The 6,778-nt window shown below is 43.6% G+C and overlaps 1 pseudogene; it reads left to right on the top strand.

The window, feature by feature from the left end:
• The first annotated feature begins 5,570 nt into the window (after nucleotides 1-5,570).
• On the top strand, nucleotides 5,571-5,772 carry LOC123391495 (annotated as a pseudogene).
• The last annotated feature ends 1,006 nt before the right edge of the window (nucleotides 5,773-6,778 follow it).

Raw genomic sequence — 6,778 nt, 5'->3', positions numbered from 1 at the left:
TTCGTTCTGGGCAGAAAACCTGACCCTGAGACACCATGGGACAGCAAGGGGCATATTTGGGGAAGTTCTTTTTGAGGATAGAAAGGAAGAAGGAAAGCGGGACCCCATGCATCTAGGGAGACCAGGAGGGGCTTGTGAGAGAGGCTGAGTTTGGTTTGTAACTTCATGGAACCAATGAGCGACAGGAATGGGCCTTGGGCGCATGGGTAAGGGGCCTGCGGCAGGAACCCTGCGGTGGAGGCCAGGGCATGGAAGACCACAGGGCGGGGGACAAGGGTGCTGCAGCGAGAGAGCTGGGCTGTGTGAGCTTGGAGTCCCTCAGGCTGGGGCTTGAGTACAGACTCTGGGTCATGGTCTAGAGGGGGTCTCGGACTCTAGTCCTAGCTCACAACGTATTGGCTGTCTGACCTTCACAGAGGTACTTGGACTTTCAGGCCTCGGTGTCCTCCCTGATTAACGAAGCTCATAGGATCTACATAGAGGTTTGGAAGTTCAATTTCTCTAATGCAGATGAAGCTGGAGATCTGTCGAATAGCACAGCGATCATAGAGGACCATGCAGGAGTTAGTAAGCTAACCAGTGAGTGAATGAATCTGGGAATGGAAAATCTTGAAGGGAGAGGACTGAGCTTAGAGCCTGACCCACACCTCTGGACACCTCCCTCCAGTCTGCTGGTGGTGCATTCACCAATATTCTACTTTTAACTTCAGCTGCCAGAGCAAGAGGCTGCCAGCATTCACTCCTAGACTCAAGTGCTCTATGGCTGTGCGGCCTTGGGCAAGACACCACCATGGCTCTAGGACTCAGAGAAGTCAGTGGCAACCATCTCATGGAATCCTGGGGAGGGTTCAATGGTGTAATGTATGTGAAGCACCTAGCACAGTAGAACTGAAAAACTCACAATCCTTTGAAGATTTCAAAATATTTTTCCCAAATATGAGCTCATGTGATCCTTGCAGCTTCTTTTTGGTGTATGTAGGTCAGAAGTTTCCATAGGTGAGAAAACAGAGGGACAAATAGAATGTTATTTTTTTCTGCGGTCAGGAATGCCGGGACTGGACCCGTGGTTCCTTGACCTCGCCTCGTGTGCCGTGCTGGTGGGGCCAGTCCACGCATCCACATGTCGTCTCCGACAAATTCTCACCCGTGCTCCAAGATTAAGTTCTCAGGCCATTAAGTTCTATGGCATTCTGAAAAGAATCACATAATTTGTTCCAAGCTTGCTAAGATGCAATGGGGCATCCAGGTCTAGAATTCTTATCTGCTCCTTCCATAACTGACGCTCTTTTTTTTTTAAAAAAATTTTAAATTTTAAAAATTTCTTCTCAGTGTACCAGAATTCATTGTTTATGCAACATACCCAGTGCTGCATGCAATCCGTGCCCTCCCTAATACCCACCACCTGGTACCCCGACCTCCCACCCCCCGCCCCTTCAAAACCCTCAGTTTGTTTCTCAGAGTCCACAGTCTCTCATGGTTCGTCTCCCCCTCTTATTTCCCCCAACTCACTTCTCCTCTCCATCTCCCCATGTCCTCCGTGTTATTCCTTATGCTCCACAAGTCAGTGAAACCATATGATAATTGACTCTCTTTGCTTGATTTATATCATTCAGCATAATCTCTTCCAGCCCTGTCCATGTTGCTACAAAAGTTGGGGATTCATCCTTTCTGATGGAGGCATAATACTCCATAGTGTATATGGACCACATCTTCCTTATCCATGCGTCTGTTGAAGGGCATCTTGGTTCTTTCCACAATTTGGCGACCATGGCCATTTTGCTGCTATGAACATTGGGGTACCGATGAACCTTCTTTTCACTACATCTGTATCTTTGGGGTAAATACCCAGTATAACAGACACTCTTAATTACACTGCCAGGAAAAATCCTGAAAGATGGGAATCCACAAAAGGGCATGGGGTTATCCTTTGGGTGGAACACCAGGCAGACATCACTAAGCCTTGGGGTAATCTGAGTGCATTGAGTTCTGAGACCTTCAGGGTTTCCACCTGGGCTAGTTTTCAACTCTGTAAGTTATAACAAACAAACTTGAGGTTGAAGACAATGCTTTTTGCCCCATAGAAATGTAAATGATATTTGAATTTTGTCTGGTAGTGATGAGATGGATTTTCCTACCCCACCCAATGGAAGAGCTTATTTCAAACATTACATCTGGTTGGACAGTGACTGGTCTTGCCTCCATTAGCAAATTCATTTCAGCATTCCTGACTTCTAATTATGTGTTTCTTAAGGTTTTTCTCCTGAGAAGTTTTAATACCTTACCAGATTCCCTCATTAACTGATGAACTTAATAAAATCTTTTGATGTGTGTTCATTTTACACCTGCATACAAGTGCTGATTGTCATTACTTTTAAAATTGCCTTTTAACAACGTCATAGTTGGGCCAGAAGAGAGGAAAGGAAATAAGTGTATATTTGAAACAGAGAGGTATAGGTGTATGTGAAGGAGACATATACAAACATGTTTGTAGAATGAATACATACATTTGTGCACGTTTTCAAGCATTTCTTTAGATAAGTACGTGCATATATCTCTACATAAGCACAAGGACTCAGCACCAACTTTGTAAAATGTGCAAAGTTTGTACATTTTAATATTTGATATTTCCACCAAAGACAAAAAAAGCCTTTCCCACTTTACATTTAGATATCAATGGAAGAAATGTTTCCTTATACCTTTCAACATTGATTTTTGTAACTAAATAATGTATTTTATCTGTGGGTGTGTGCATGTGTATATGTGTGTGTGTGTGTGTGTGTGTGTGTGTGTAGAGAGAGAGAGAGAGAGAGAGAGAGAAAGAAAGAGAGGGAAGGAGAGAGAGAGAGAGAGAGAGAAACCTTTATTTCAGGAAATTTTAGCTTTAAGAGCCACCAAGCCAATACCTGGTGGCTCTCTGTATCTATTCACCTACAGATCTATGTAGAAACAAATAGATAGCCATCTCCCACCTGCCAAATTTATTTTCACTCCTTGAAGACCTTGGTACTAACCATCCCTACATTTCAGGTCAAGAGCTGTTCTTTTTTTTTTTTTTAAGATTTTATTTATTTTATTTGACAGACAGAGATCACAAGTAGGCAGAGAGGCAGGCAGAGAGAGAGGAGGAAGCAGACTCCCTGCTGAGCAGAGAGCCTGATGCGGGACTCGATCGCAGGACTCTGGGATCATGACCTGAGCCGAAGGCAGAGGCCTAACCCACTGAGCCACCCAGGTGCCCCAAGAGCTGTTCTTTAAAAAAAATATTTTTTTATTCTTTGAACTTATTGAGATACAATTGACATATAACACTGTGAATTTAAGGTGTACAACGTATTGATATACTTATGTTTTGCAAAGTGCAGGCTCCGTTCTTGACCTGGGGCTGAAGTTTACTGGATCTGAACTTCCATCCCAGCTGCCCCCGACGAAAGCAGCTAAATGTAATTGAAACTGTGGTCGATGAAAACTGTGAGGAACACCATTAAGTAGGAGGAAATGGAGGGAGGGCAGGGAGAGGGTCGCGTCTCCAGTACCATCTGCGTAATGCACCTGCCACTGTTCCGTCTCACCCAGTGGACAAGCTTTTGAGAGTCTTTTTTATACTCAGTATACTTTTTATACTTTTTTTTATAGTTTCATAATCTCTGGCTATTAAAGGTAGGGATCCTAAGTCTCATGGGCACATGCCTTCTGGAAAAGGGCTCAAACTTTCAAGAGCAGCCACATATGTCAGAGAAAGGAGAAGAGGGAGAAAATCACGCATATATATTGCAGCCCTGAGCAAGGTTCTTTTTACACAGTACTTCCACCATCCCTATCCCCATTTAGAGATGAAAAACCTGAATCCTTGATGCATAAATGACAGTGTGCATGTACTAATGTGCCAAACAGCCATAAAGAAATCATGTTTGCAAGGATTTTTAAAAAAGATTTTATTTAAGAGAAAGCATGTAAGCATTTTTTCACATGTATGTGTGGATACGTGTGAGTGTGTGTGTGTGTGTGTGTGTGTGTGTATAGAGAGAGAGAGAGAGAGAGCAGGGAGAGGGGCAGAGGGAGAAGAGAAACAGAATTTCCAAGCTGACTCCCCACTCAGCATGGAGCCCAACGTGGGACTCCATCCCACGACCCTGAGATCAAGACCTAAGCTGAAATCAAGAGTTGGACACTTAGATGACGGAACCACCCAGGTGCCCCTGAAGGATCCTTAGTGACATGGGAAAATGCTCATGAGGTCACGGCACGTTAAAAAAAAAAAGTCATAGTGTCAAAGTGACCACAGTATGGGTTCAGTTTTGTTGAATAGGAATAAAAAATAAATACAGGCAAAACCTCTTTCTTTCTTCTTCCTACTCTGCCTCAGGTGGGGAGGAAGATTTATTTCACACACTCCTTATCTCGTGTTCTTTCTCCTTCTGGCCAAGCCTAAATGGTGGGAAGGAGATGATATTTTAAGAAATTTTAGAACATTTTTTTTAAAGTTTATTTAAGTAATCTCTACACCCAACATAGGACTTGAACTCACGACCCCTCAAATCAAGAGCTGCACATCCCATCGATGAAGCCATCCAGGTGCCCTAGAAGAAGTTTTCAGAGCTAAGTTCTCCATCCTCGGTTACTGAAATGGTAAGAAGGCTTTATAAACATTCGTACGTCACTTTCTCAGGAAAGCAATCTGACGGTGGGGTTAGTATTATTCTGTGTAATCCTCTCCCCAGGTAAAAGCAAATGCTAAACTAAGAGTAGAGGTCATAGTTGGAAAGGAGAAAAGCATATTAACAAGTCTAAAGGAGTATCTTTATTTCAAACACATACTTAGCTTTTTTTTTTTTTTTTTTTTAGCTCAGTGCATATTATCCTGGCACCAGATAGGATGCAGGTGATAAGCTCAGAACTGACAATGCAAGGACAAAACTCACAGTCACTGCTTGTTGTGAGTCTCACAGTCCAGTGGCTGCACAAAACAAAAGAAAATCACAGGACACGTGGTCATGGCTATGACAGTAAGTGCCCTTGCTTTGGGAGCAGAGACAACCTTAACTCACCTGAGAGATGATTCAAAAATCCTCACAGAAGCTGTCATCTCAGCCAGGACCTGGAGAGTGATAGTTTGTAGGTCAAATCGGGGGTGGGGAGAGAAGCTTACAGACCACTGTAAGTACCCAGACCCGAGGAAGCAGGCTCTGTCTCTTAAATCATAGATAAATCCCCGTGGTTGTTAGCATGGATTGTTGTGAGGGGGACAGCAGGGTTGAGGCTGGACATTGAGTAAATTTGTACCAAGAAAGACTAGACAACCCAGTGGGTGTTTCTGGATTTACAGGAGAGTGGGGTTGAGAATGAACATATTTAATTCTTCTGCAAAGGGAGATGGTTACAAAGGGAAGTAACGACATTCAGTGCCATAAGCCCATACGAACGAATGAATTGGACAGGCGGTAGGAAGGGGGACCTCCTGGGAGAGGTGAGTGGAAGTGGGAGTAGCAGGTAGGGAAGCCTGAACTTAGAGTGCCCCTGGGAGGGCTTGCGGTTAAGAAGGGACACAACGCTCCTTCAGAAAACCATGTGGGATCGCTTCTCGGCCTTTTGGCTAAGATCAAGTGTAGTATCTGTTCTTATCAGAAAACCATGTGGGATCGAGGATTCGGGTGACAGATGTGGTAAGGGTCAAGATCTGTTCATTGTGAGCAGATCTGAAGGCAAATGAATCTATTGAAAGTGCATATTCAGAACAGTGTATGTTCGTATTTCATAGGAAGTGAAGGATGTCATCCAGTGAAACTGGAGAGAAAACCAGGAAAGAAGTTGCCCAGGAATCCAGGAAACCATGGACTTGACCCAAGGAAGCAAGAACCTGGAGTAAACAGACAGGTAAACACGGAGATAACTGGGCAAGCATTCCTGGTACTTGATATCAGTAACTAAAATACATGTGGTTTAGAAGATGCAGTCATATGGCAACATAATTGCTGATAAGTTAGCAGGGTTTTATCAGAATCAAGCTGATAAAAGTTTATTTGTATTATTTGGGAAATAAAGATACATTTTTAATTATTCTTAGAATGCATAAAGTAACTTTAATTGTAAAAGGTCAAGGACTGCTTCTAAAAGATTAGAAATAAACAGGAAAAGTGTGAACAAGCTCCAAATTGGGAAATAAAACATATAAAAAAATTAGAGAAAAAAATCTCAAAAGGTTTAGCAGACGTTTCCAGAGCCTACTCCCATCTTCTCAGCATCCCCTGGAGTGAAGCTGCAGAGCTCCCCCGAAAGGACAATGTCTTCATACTTCTCCCTGCTCCATGTGGCAGAGTCAGCCCCCAGAATTCACATGGGGTTATACGCACAGGCACACAAAACAGTGTTGGCAATGTGCCAGCTCTCGTGAGGCTGCTGGGTAAACTGTAACTTTACTATTATATTCTCTGAGTTGAAGGCATGTGTATATAACCCCCCTGTGTTTCATATTGAGTGTTTTTAAATTGTGGTAAAATATAATGTAAAATCTACCATTTTAGCCCATTTAAGTGTCCAGGTCAGTGGCATTAAGCCATTCCCATCAGTATGCTGCCATCCCCACCATCCATCTCCAGAGCTCTCTTCCCCTTCCCCAACAGACACTCTGTCCCCAGGAAACACCAACTCCCCATTCCCCACTCCGCTCCAGTCCTTGGCAGCCACAGTCCTGCTTTCTGTTTCTACGAATTTGGCTACTCTAAGCAGGTTTCTGGTACGAGCGGCTTGGCAGTCATTGTCTTTTTGTGACTGGCCATTTCAC

The sequence above is a fragment of the Mustela putorius genome, unplaced genomic scaffold (genome assembly GCF_011764305.1).
Source record: "Mustela putorius furo isolate JIRA1106 unplaced genomic scaffold, ASM1176430v1.1 tig00000228_pilon_pilon_pilon, whole genome shotgun sequence".
NCBI lineage: Eukaryota > Metazoa > Chordata > Mammalia > Carnivora > Mustelidae > Mustela > Mustela putorius.
The sequence above is the reverse complement of the archived record's forward strand: the minus strand, read 5'-3'. Positions and strand labels throughout refer to the sequence as shown.